Here is a 12,902-nt window from a genome sequence, read left to right as displayed (position 1 = left end):
CCCAGGAAAAATACCTTGTCTCGTCATCCTCTCCATGCCCCTCATGATTTTATAAACCTCTATGAGGTCACTCCTCAGCCTCCGACGCTCCAGGGGAAAACAGCTCCAGCCTATTCAGTTGCTCCCTATATAGCTCCAATCCTCCAACCCTGGCAACATCCTTGTAAATCTTTTCTGAACCCTTTCAAGTTTCATGACATCCTTCCGATAGGAAGGAGACCTGAATTGCACGTAATATTCCAACAGTGACCTAACCAATGTCCTGTACAGTCGCAACATGACCTCCCAACTCCCATACCCAATATTTAGACCAATAAAGGAAAGCATACCAAACACCTTTTTCACATCCTATCTACCTGAGACTCCACTTTCGAGGAACTATGAACATAAACTCCAATTGAGGTCTTGAGGCAAAAGTCGTACATATTGACTTGCCAAACATTGGCAGTTGTCCATTGCTACCAGCACCACAGCACCACATAATGGCAACTGGCACTGTTGCATGCACGGAAGATCCAGGATAATCAAGAGATTTCCAACAAAAGCACGATGGGGATCACAGGTTTGGAGCCAATTGAAGGTAGAGGCAGAGGGATCGAGAGAAGGGCTGGCTGTGCCATTAAGTATCCTTCTTTCCCAAAGCCAGGTTTCTCAATCAGGCAGAAAATGTCTGACTACAAGGGACTCCATTTGGGAGGTCACTGGAAAACCTGATGGGTGACCTCCTGAGGGCACAGGTAAGACGTGCAGCTCCTAGTAGATTCCTAAGGTACTTCTCAATTGTAATGAGATCAGAGATAATTGAGATCAAATAAGCCATTAATGAGCCTACGTGACATCTTGCCAGTGACTTCGATTCTCATGGCAGTCCCTTCCCCCATTAGACTTAATTAAGGGAGCCTTTGGCACTACCAAAAGATTGACAAACTGTCCCATTCACAATAAGTGTGCCTGGCTGTCATATTTCTTGCCATTTCAGAACTGCCTTAGATCAAGTACTTATTATTCCTGACACCACTTTGGCAGCTGTACAATTAAGCCACAGCTATGCAGGCATGTAAAGATATCATATAGCCTTAGTTTTCAATATATGTTTAAATTTTGAAATAAATAAAAGCAGAGAAGAAAATAAATCCCACACAATGTACTGCACAAATAAAACTGCAAACGGATGCTGGGTAGGGCTACACAAAACAGATCACCAGTTGCCTTATGCCAACTATGGCTCCTTTTGTACCAGCATAGTCAAATATCTTCCACTCAAGTAACAAAATGGTTGCATCACAAACTATAATTTCTGGGCAAAAGTTTAGTATTGCCAAAGGTCTCTAATTGGGTCAACCAGTTCCACAACTGACCAGCCTGTCCCAAAGCAGTGATAAAATAAACTCTATAAAAAATATTTCAGTCAAATAAACATACCTTAGGAAATATAAACATAAATGAATCGTAAATAAAACCTGCATTAAGGAAAGACCGAATTTTAAAAATACCAGAGAGCCCCATACGCTAATAAAGCATTAAATGATTCTCCAGATTACTGCAGTTTTAGATCAATAATCAGTTCAGAACTCACCGCTTTATACTGAACACGATTCATCAGAAACAGAAACTTGCAGTCTCCAAAAGATTTCTTATCACATCCATTCCTTTTCTGATGCATTTATCCCCAGTTGCAAGTGAAAGCTGGCACTGAGAATGCTAAAGCAAACAATGGTAACTAAGGAACCTCAATCATTACTAAATCTGTAATGTTCTTGGAGTAAACAGGATTAAAGCAAGCTTCCCACCAACATGCCGTTGGATTTTTGACGAATGCAAAAATACAACCTGCAGACCTCTGTCAGCTAAAGAATACAATTACCATGACAACTCTATAGTGTGCATCCAATATTTTTTGTTACAAATCCAATGCAATTCTGTGGGTGAAGTGAGGTATCAATGAAAATCCATAGGAAAAAAAGCACTTCACAAGATGCTTTTGTACTTCTGCATTGAACTCGGATGAATGGTCTCCATCCCTACATGACCATTTGTTCGAGTTCCCTTGCCACTTTTTTTTAAGGCTTTATGTAGTACTGTAAGAGATTTAGAGACTTATAATGGTAATACCATATAGATATGTATTCCATGTCATGGCACCAGGGCTGCACAACAGGCTTGTTGTGTTCCACATAACAGAACAGGAGATTATGTTTCGGACAAACGACCAGGAGACTCAATTATTTTCAATATTTGAGCAGAACCAGGCTGCTCATTATCTTCAATACGGCTAACACCAGGAGAATCATGTTTTCAGTCAATTAGGTAATAAGAAATCTACAGTGAGAAAGTTGTGAATTTTTATGATGCATTATAGTTTAGAAATCCAAGTGAAGGATGCAAACTTGAGAAGGCTGAGAAACCAATGTAGGGAGTGGGTAAAGCACAAATCCTGGTTTACAGGCATTTTTCAACAGAATGTTGATCTGAAATATTGCCCCAGGCAGCACTCCCTTTCATGCCCTGGATACTAAACAGCTCAAATTTATAACCCAGAAGGACAAAGCAAGAGCTGGGATTGTTTTCCAGTCAGAAGCATTAGTCCTTTGGGAAGCTGATTAAAAATTAAGATTTTCACATGGCTTAGGCCTTAATTGGCATGGAGATACGCTTCCTGCCCAATTCAAGGTAGACTGTGTTTTAAGAAAAGTTTTCCAAGCTGGTGGGCATTGGGCTGCAGGACAAAATAAGCACTGATAAATTGATTTTATTTATTGTCACATGTACCTATGTTTGCAAGCAGTACAGGGAGATTGTACTAAGTAAGGACATATAGATCAAACTAAAGATAGAGTGAGGCATAAAGGTACACCGCACAGGAAGCGTGCAAAGCAAGATCAACATTAGCAAGATCAGTATTATTTGAAGTTAGAGAGTCTGTTCATTAGCCTAATAATGGCCAGGAAGAAGCTGCTCTTGAACATGCTGATGCGTGTGTTGAAGCTTCTGACAGAAGAGGTTGTGGGAGAGCATTACTGCAGTGGGAGGGGTCTTTGATGATATTGGCAATCTTTCCACAGTAACAAGAGGTATAAGTGGAGTCCATGGATGGGAGTTGGCTTCCACGATGGTCTGCACTGTTGAGACAAGGCTGCCCCTTTAACAAGGCTGTGTTGTCCTTGTTTTTTTTCAGAGAAGTCGTAAAAGACACAGACTCTGAAAAGTCTAATTTGATGGGTTTTAGGACCGGTTTGATTGTAGCTAACAGATACTACCTCAGGAAAAAAGCTATCAAGTTTTAAAAAATACACTTACACCATGAAAGGGGAGTGGCCCGTTCTCCTAGCTCAGCTTTTCTCTGGTTTGGTTTGTTTTTTGGCAGTCTGGCTATTCACTGGAAGCAGTCAGGCAGTTGTAAAAGCTGCTGGACCCAAAGAAGCAGGTCCAGGCTAATCCCCCTCTCTATCTGACATCTCTCCTCTAAGACCCTGTGTTTAATTTTACCTTTTGTGTCAGGGGGTGTTTATGGGGATTGTTGCAAGTATTGGAACAGCATCATTGTATTAGGCTTTTGGATAGGTTGTTATTCTGTATTCTCTTTTCTGTTGTTTGTGTTTAATTCAGTAATCTTGTAAATAAATTCTGTTTTATTTAAAACTAAGTGGTTTGACCAACTGCATCCCTCCTGGAATATCCGCATTACACCTGCTTAAAACAACTAGTGAAGTTAGGATATGGGCTACTTTCTTGAAATGTTTTGAGGAGGTCTGGCCTGATCCACAACACTGTGCATACAATCTTCTGCAGTTTCTTACGGTACTGGGCAAAACACTTGCCATAGCAATCTATTATGCACCTGGACAGTGTGCTTTCAATGGTGCATTTGTAAAATGTGATGAGTGTCCTTATGGATATGCCGAATTTCCTGAGCCATCTGAGGAACACGAGGTGCCTTGACTGTTGCACCTACATGGAAAGGCCAGGACTGGTTGTTGGTTATCGTCACTCTTAGGAAGTTGACACCCTCAACCCTCTCAACTTTGGCTCTCTTGATGTAGGTGGGGATGTGATCTCCTCCTTTCTTTTTGAAGTCAATGAGCAGTTCTTTAGTTTTGCCGACATTGAGAGAGAGGCTGTTGTCATTGCACCACATCACCAAACACTCTATGTCTTTCCTGTATTCTGGCTGGAACATTGCTTCAACAGGGAGGCATTTTGTATATTTACATACTGTCTAGACTATATGGACTATAGGGTGAAGGAATATTTTTAAGGCAATGCTAAATATTGCTATGTTTGATATACATAAAAGACCATGTCTGTCTTACTTTTGCGTCTCTGAAATCAGTGGACTGCATGAGAAAGGACTGTTTTTAAAAACAGGGATTTACCAGAATGGCTATATAGTTTCACAGCAAGAAATTCAATACCTATTGTAAATTCTCTTTTTGTATGGTTTAGGTTCCTGCAATATGGAGACAATCAGGAGACAAGGCATTGCTTACAAATGAAACTAATTGGAGCTAATTGATCAGATTGGAACTGGAAATGAGTTATAGAGACCTGGACACAGAGAAAAACACAGAAGTCTGCACTGTTATTTTTTCTACAGCAAAAGCTGCCTGTTCTCTGCAGTAAAAAAAAACTCAGATTAAACTTGAAGTAAACCAGTTACCTTTCCCGCAGCAGATGCTATGAGTTATGACTTTGTCATTAATTCAACAATTCAATTTTCCAAAAGAACCAGTTGCTTTATTCTTATAAACCAGTGTAAGCTTCTAGAGAAAGACAATTAAAACCCAGGGCCTAGTTAGCTGAAACCTGACCATCTCAAACTCATAATCTGAACACAAGACCCCTCAACTGATTTTCCAGTTTTTTCTACTTCTGCCAGTTATTTATTTGCTGCATTTGATGTTGTGTGTGTCTGTATATACGTATGTGTGTCTGTGTAGGGGGATGTTTATAAAGGGATTATGATTTTAGTTAGTAGTGTTATATGCTAATGGTTTATATTGCTTTACTGGTTTAACTAATTATAACAAGTAAGAATTCTTGTTTAGTACAGAAACCTTTCTATCAACGTTATCTGAAAGTCAGATAAATTCAGTTATTGTATCTACCTTAAAACAAAACTTAAATATTCGGTATGACTTAGGATACATAATTTACAGTGCACTACCCCAGTGGGCTGTAACATTAGGAGAAAGTGAGGACTGCTGATGCTGGAGATCAGAGCTGAAAATGTGTTGCTGGAAAAGTGCAGCAGGTCAGGCAGCATCCAAGGATCAGGAGAATCGACGTTTCGGCATGAGCCCTTCTTCAGGAATGTAACATTATGCAAGGGAAACAAAGGTTTTTTGGAGGATAGGTAGGACATAAAGAAATCATCCGTGAACTCACTAAAACAGCAGAGCAGGTTTGAAGGGTCAAGTAGCCTAAGTGTACTCCTAATTTGCATGGTCATGTGTCTTCTGATGCCCTATCCAGGCTTCAGACTTTTCCCATTGCAGCTTTGCCCTTTATACATGGTTTTAGCTCCAAAAGCTGGTTCTGGGGGCTAGTTCCCTACCCACCACAATGCTTTACCAGTCTGTTCTGCTATAATGCGGCAGTTATGTTCTTGTGCAATCTCGCGTTATAGAAAATCACACAATAGAAATAACTGGATCGATGGGAAAAACAGGATTGGGAAGAACCACCAAAAATATCAGTAAAAATCGAAACAAAATCAGTAGTTAGCCTGAGTAAATGAAATAATACAACAAATGTAACACTATAAGTGGTTACTTAATTTGCTTAGTTATAGTACTGTATTAAGACTGGTGCTGAGGGTCAGCATCATCATTACTTTCAGGTACAGTTTTGGGTGCAGGGTTATGATGGAAGAAAATATTTAGTCCAGAATTGATGGCTGTGATTCATTGTCCTTAGATTGTTTCTTGGGGGGTTGGTTTAAAAAAGGCATCTAGTTTTTGCTGCTTTGCCATCTTTCTTCTTTCACGAAAAAGTTGTTCATAAGGTGCCAGATAAGACTTTACAAATTGCTCTTCTGTAGCGGTCTGCAATGTAATCATTGTCTTCTAGGAGCTGCAACTGTTTCTCAGCCACCCTCAGGATAGAAGACAAAAAAGAATTGGAAAGTTCTCAAGGTGCTGCTTCTGGGATGTCATCGTCTTCATCTTGAGCTTCAGTTTCCCCCACAGTGACAAGTTGTTGTAGATCAGTCTCTACTTCTTCAAATCCAACTTGTTTTGTCAGAGCGACACAATGTTCTTTGATTGCTGGAAGCTCTTCTGATGGTTCAATACCTTAAAAATCATGAAGAAAATCTGGGAGAAGCTTCCAGCAAACTGCATGCAAGCAGTCCTTACTGACATCACCCCAGGCCTCCACAATGATGTCAATAGCATTCTTAATGTTAAAGCTCTTTCAAAATTGAAGAACACTGTCCTCATTATCCCCCTCAGTAGCTACAATGAGTTTCCTGAATGTCCACCCTAAAGAATAAGCTTTAAAAGCTGCTATTGCATCCTGGTTCATGGTTTGAATGAGAGAGGTTGTGTTCAGAGGTAGAAACAGCACTTTGGTGTTTTCAGAAAGCTCACCATTGGTGGGAGGATGGCTTGGTGCATTGTCCAGAATGAGAAGAATCTTGAAATCCAAATCTTTTCTCCTGCAATAATTTCTAAAATCATCCTCGTAAACATCAACAATAAGATCAGAAAAAAATTGTCCTGTCATCCAACCTCTTTTGCTTGACCTGAAGTAAGCATCTAGAGTTGATTTAAGGTAACCGAGGATGGAATTGCATAATACCCAATGGGAGTCCATGTTATAAAACATCGTTCCCCAATTCACCAATCGCTTTCTAGCCAAATCATGTTGGTGAAAGATGAGTTATAGGAGAATGACTTGTATCTTGTGCTTTAAGTCAATACTGTGACCTGCACATTGAGATACTCATCTATAGTATCTTAGGCTGGGACTGTCTGCGCATACAGTAACTCTGAAGCTGCTGTCATTATCGTAAAGAAAGGTGCCTCAACTCCTTACCTACTATCACACTGCTATATTTACATTGCTTCATAGTAGGTCATGAAATACAATTCTCAAATACAATCTCAAATCATTTCTCTTTACGCTCTACTGGTGTTCTCATTCTTACTGATATCATAGAGCCATACAGCATAGAAACAGACCCTTCGGCCCACCATGTCTGTGCTAACCAACAAACACCAAACCACGCTGATCCTATTTGTCCGCACTTGGTCCATAGCTTAATATGCCCTAGCATTTTAAGTACTCATCCAGATCCTTTTTAAATGTTGTGTGACTAACTGTCTCCATCACCCTCTCAGGCAGCACATTCTATATTTCTACCATCCTCTGGGTGAAACCTTTTTTTTCTCATATCTCTTCTAAACTAATTGCCGCTCACCTTAGACTTATGTCCTCTAGTCTTTGACATTTTGTCATTTAAATAAATTATTTGAATGTGAATATAGGAGGAATGGTTAGTAAATTTGTAGATGACACCAAAATTGCTGGTATAGTGGTTATTGGTAGTGAAGAAGGTTACCTCAGAGTACAATGGGATCTTGATCAGATGGGCCAAAGGGCCGAGGAGTGGTAGATAGTATTTAATTTAGATAAATGTGAGGTGTTGCAGTTTGGTAAGGCACATCAGGGCGGGGCTTCTACACCTAATGGTGGGGTCCTGGGAAGTGTTATTGAAGAAAGAGACCTTAGGGAGCAGGTTCATATTTCATTGAAGGTGGAATCGCAGCTTGATAGGGTGGAAGGTTTGAGCTCGAGGGAGAGGTTGAATAGACTTGGGCTTTTTTCCCTGGAGCATCAGAGGCTGAGGGGCAGGGACAGGGTTAATAGCCAAGGTCTTTTTCCCAGGGTAGGGCAGTCCAAACCTAGAGGACATAAGTTTGAGGTGAGAGGGGAAACATTTAAAATAGAACTAAGGGGCAAACTTTTTATGCAGAGGGTGGTAAAAGCATAGCATGAGCTGCAAGAGGAAGTGGTGGAGGCTTGTATAATTGCAGCATTTAATAATTATCTGGATGGGTACATGAATAGGAAGAGCTTAGAGGGATATAGGCCAAATGCTGGCAAATGGGACTAGATTAGGTTAGGAAATCTCATTGGCATGGACAGGTTGGAACGAAGGGTCTGTTGCCTCACTATACAATTCTATGACTCTGTTTGCCATGGGGAAAGTACTCTCACAATCCGCTCTGTTTATGCCTGTCATCATTTTGTATACTTTGATCAGATACTCAACCTCCTCTGCTCCAATGAAAACAAACCCAATCTATCTAGTCTTTCTCCATAACTGAGTCTTTTTATCCCAGGCAATATCCTGGTGAATTTCCTCTGCACCTTCTCCTGTACAATCATATCCTTCTGATAATGTGATAACCAGAACTACACATGGTATTCCATCTGTGGCCTAACCAATATTTTATAATGTTGTAACAAGACTTCCTTGTACCAATATTCTAGGCTCTGGCTAAAGAAGGCAAGCATCCTGTATGCCTTCTTCACTGCCCTGTCTACCTGTGCTGATCCCTTCAGGTACCTTTGTTCCTCAGTACTCCCTAGTGACATACCATTCATTATGTAAATCCTTCCCTTATTAGGCCTCCCAAAATGCATCACTTTGCATTTTGGATTAAATTTCATCTGCCATTGCTTTGCCCAATTTACCAGCTGATTAATATTAGACTGTAGCCTGAGACTATCCTCCTCACTATCAATCAACGCACACAATTTTCATATCATCTATAAAGTTACTAATTAAACCTTTTACATTCACATCCAAGTTGTTAATGTACGTAACAGATAGTAAGAGTCCAGCACTGATCCCTGTGATGCAGCTCTGACCATAAGCCTCCAATTACAAAAGCAAACCTCCATCATCACTCTCCTATTTATAAGCCAATTACAGCACTTTGATCCATTACATCAACATGATTTACATGAATCTGATTATAATACACAGCCAGGCAACAACTGTCCAGGCAGAAAGAGCCTATGGGCCAGTTAGGAACACTGGCATTCAGCCTGCATTGGGCGTCCAACTCAGTTCAGAAATTTGCGTCCACCTCTCACCACCCTCAGTGTACTGAGAACTCTAACATCAATTGGAAAATCCCCATCAGCCTCTGAAAGGTACCTTCAACAATGGTAGTAAATGAGCTTACTTGTTTTCCCAACTTTCCCACGACTCAACCGTGTCGCCCATAAAATGGCTGACACTGCAAACAGCCTTCCACAACTAACTTGCTGACTGGCCAATAGTTTTGAGAAATTTGCCTTTCTTCTCATGACGCTGAACATTTAGTACACAACTTAATTTATACAAAAGAAGTAAAAAGCAGAGATGACTTATCAAGTTTCCATCATGTTTCACGTCAGTTTTAATCTAATGATATAGTTCACCTTCCAGCACCACATGATAACTCTGTAATGAACATTTTTTGCCTCTATTTTTAAATTACAGATTTTTTTTCTGGTTTGTTCAAAAGATTAAAAGGTTTTCCTCCAAACCCATGGAGCTTTCTATAACAAAAAAGTCTCTTACAACCTCGCTAATTGTAACACACGAATCTACAAAGGCTATTGCACAGCATGTATTCAACCGTTTTCCATGCAGTACAGTAATGTTCTGTCACTTTATCGTCTTCAGGCTGTGATCAGTCTAAAAGTTGATGCAGCTTTGGGACAGTAAGAGATTTTGATCATAGCTTGAATTCTGATAGTTATGTTAAAAAACAAAATTTAAAGTTTTTAACTTTAATGCTTCTAATACCCCAAAGTGAAATGAAACTTAATTTTAATCAAAAATTACCTTTGAAGTCTAAATGTTATTTTCAGGTATGGCTATCCAGTGCACATATATTCCACAGCCAGTCCTGCAGAGGTTAGCAGCATAAAAACATGGTGGTGCACCCTCATCTAAATTATTACAACATGCAGCCCAGCATAGGTCCAGGTTGCTGCCACCATGACTCCCTACACCAGTGCTCAAAGTAACTTGCAAGAGCTCACAGCTACTGTGTTAGCTTATATTTCTGAATGAGTTAGAGTCATACAGATGTATAGCACGGAAACAGACCCTTTGGTCCAACTCATCCATGCCGACTAGATATCCTAACCTAATCTAGCCTAATCTAGTCTAGTTTCATAAACCCCTATAAGGTCAGCTCTCAGCCTTCAATGCTCCAGTGAAAACAACCCCAGCCTCTTCAGCCTCTCCCTGTAGCTCAACCCCTCTCACCCTGGCAGCATCCTTGTAAATATTTTCTGAACCCTTTCAATTTTCACAACATCCTTCCTATAGGAGGGAGAGCAGAATTGCACAAATATTCCAAAAGTGGCCTCATCAATGTATTAACTCCACCAGGACCAATCATGTTGCACAGTCTTTGGATGGAGGCAGTTGAGTTCTTTACCAGCCTTCATACAGAGCAGATGCATTCTGTACAGCTCCTGAGGATCCTGAGCAGTTATGCCCAACTAATATTCTAAGTTAAACATATTGCTATGATGTAATAAATCATCTTGTTAAATAAAACAAGAATCTCTTCTATTTAGATGCACCAATGCTGTGTACCACTGATAATTAGAGAGGTCCTGGTTATAGTATAGACAAAAGAGGATTGTTGACAGCAAACAACCTTAACTATCTCTGGCCCAGTACTACATACTGACAGTGGTGGGAAATACCACAATAAGAACCAAGCAATCTGCTCTCCAACAAATAGTCATGGTTGTTGGAGGCATTCCGAAGGGCTTCTTGGTACACAAACCTATTATCCAGCCTGATGATAAAAGGTTTCCTGCACCCACCACTGCCACTCTGACAATGCACTTCGAGCTGGCCCACAGTTTTTGACACTCGTGCTGAGGAGGTGGAGTCTGAAGACCAGAGTTACTTGAGGGACATCCTGCAAGGAACCTGCAGTCTCCCTCAGTGACAAACAGCCATGAGCTTAGCATTGCATGGGAGCACAAGAGCAAGAAATTAGGGAATACATAAAGGTGAATATAACCGGTTTGGTAAATAGCATTTATTGGTGGCTTCCATTTTATGCTTTAGGCCTAAAGGATGCTATGAATGTGAAAAAGCAAGTGACTTGAAAGGTGGAAATTTGTGCAAGCAGCGTGTTATTGGAGAGACCATAAAATGTAGCAGCAGAACTAGGCCATTCAGCCCATCGAGGTTACTTTGCTATTCAATGAGATCATGGCTGATCTGATAATCAATTTCACTTTCCTACCTACCCCGTGACCCATGATTCCCTTACTATTTAGAAAACTGTCTATCTCAGCCTTGAATATATTTAATGACACAGCCTCTTCAGCCCTCTGTGGTAAGGAATTTCACTAAATTATTACCCTCTGAAAAAAGAAATTCTTTATCTCTGTCTGATATGGGTGACTCTTTACTCGGAGATTATACTCACTGTTTTGGACTCACACAAGAGGAAACAATCTCTACCCCATCAAGTCCTATCAGAATCTAGTATGTCTCAACAAAGTCGGCACTCAATCCTTTTAAACTCCAATAAGAGCAGGCCCAACCTACTCTACCTCTCCTCATAAGAAAACCCCTCCATAACTAAAGTTAACTTAGTAACGTTTCCCTGAATTACCTCCAATACCAGTACTTCTTTCCATAGATATGGAAACCAAAACTGCTTACAGTATTCTAGACATGGTCTGACTAGTGCCTCATACAGTTTTAGCAAGAACTATTATTATTTGAAATAAAGGGCAACATATTGTCTGCCTTCAGTATTACATGCTTGCTTTTTGTGATTCATGTACTAAGACCCCAAATCCCTCTGTGCTGCAGCTTTCTGCAGTCTTTCTCCATTTAAATAATTTACTACTCAACCTTTCTTCCTGCCAAAGTGCATTGCATCATGTTTTCTCTCATTGCATTCCATCTGACAGATTTTCCTCACTTGATTAACCTGTCTACATCCCTCGACTGATCCCTGTGGCATTCCGTGACTTATAGGTTGCCACCCTGAAAATGCCCCCTTTCTCCCAACCCTGTGTCTTCTATTTGTTAGCCAAACCTCTATCCATACTAATATATTACCCTCAACACGATAGGTCTTTGTCTTACTAAGGAGTCTTATATGTGGTACATTATCAAGTGTCTTTTTAAAACAAAATAAATTACCTCTACTGGTTTCCCTGCATGTATCCAACATGTTACCACCTCAAAAAATTCTAATAAATTTGTTAGGCATGATTTCCTTTTCATGAAGTCATACTGGCACAGTTTGATTATGTTATGCATTTTTAAACATGCTATTATGTCCTTTATAACAGACTCTAACATTTTTCCGAAAACAACTGTTAAGCTAGCTGAATGAAATTTTCATTTCTTTTCTCTCCTGCCTTTTTTGAAGAGGATGTTGCACTGGCAATTTTCAAGTTGCCTGTGACTTTTCTGAAGTCTAAGTATTTTTGGGAGATGACTATTCATGCATCTATTATCTCTGAAGTTACTTCCATTAGCAACCTTGGATGCAATTTATCAGGTCCAGTGTGCTTATCAGCCTTTATTCTTATGAGTTTCCTAATATGTTTTCTGTAGTGATAGTTATTGATTTTTTAAATTTCTTTTGCATCGTTTTCCCCTTAACATAGTGTTTTTGGAATCCTATTAATATCTCTACCATGAAGACTGATGCAAAGTTCAACTCCTCTGTCATTTCCTTGTTTCCCATTTTTATTTCTCCAGCCTCATTTTTATGGGGCTATGTTCACTTTGGCTTTTCTCAAACTTCTTACATGTTTAAGGAAGGTCTTACAGTCAATTTTATGCAACTTGCTAGTCTACCCTCAATTTATTTTCTGCCCCTTTATTATTGTTTTTAGATTAG

At 39.9% G+C, this 12,902-nt stretch overlaps 1 protein-coding gene across 3 annotated transcripts in view; it reads right to left on the bottom strand.

Moving 5' to 3' along the window:
• Nucleotides 1–12,902, bottom strand: part of nhsl2 (NHS-like 2) — a 357,452-nt gene that overhangs the window by 169,561 nt on the left and 174,989 nt on the right. The window contains exon 1 of one of the 3 annotated variants that reach the window (XM_043704718.2): nucleotides 1,577–1,775. The exons of the other annotated variants lie outside the window; for them this stretch is intronic. The gene's annotated coding sequence lies outside the window, so the exon portion shown is untranslated. Of the gene's footprint in view, nucleotides 1–1,576; nucleotides 1,776–12,902 lie in introns of those variants that run through there. 3 annotated transcript variants of the gene reach the window in all.

Source organism: Chiloscyllium plagiosum, unplaced genomic scaffold (genome assembly GCF_037043375.1).
Source record: "Chiloscyllium plagiosum isolate Xiang-an unplaced genomic scaffold, Cpla_swu_hap1 HiC_scaffold_11, whole genome shotgun sequence".
In the NCBI taxonomy this organism is placed as follows: domain Eukaryota; kingdom Metazoa; phylum Chordata; class Chondrichthyes; order Orectolobiformes; family Hemiscylliidae; genus Chiloscyllium; species Chiloscyllium plagiosum.
Note: the sequence above shows the minus strand (reverse complement) of the source record. Positions and strands in the feature narration are given on the sequence as shown.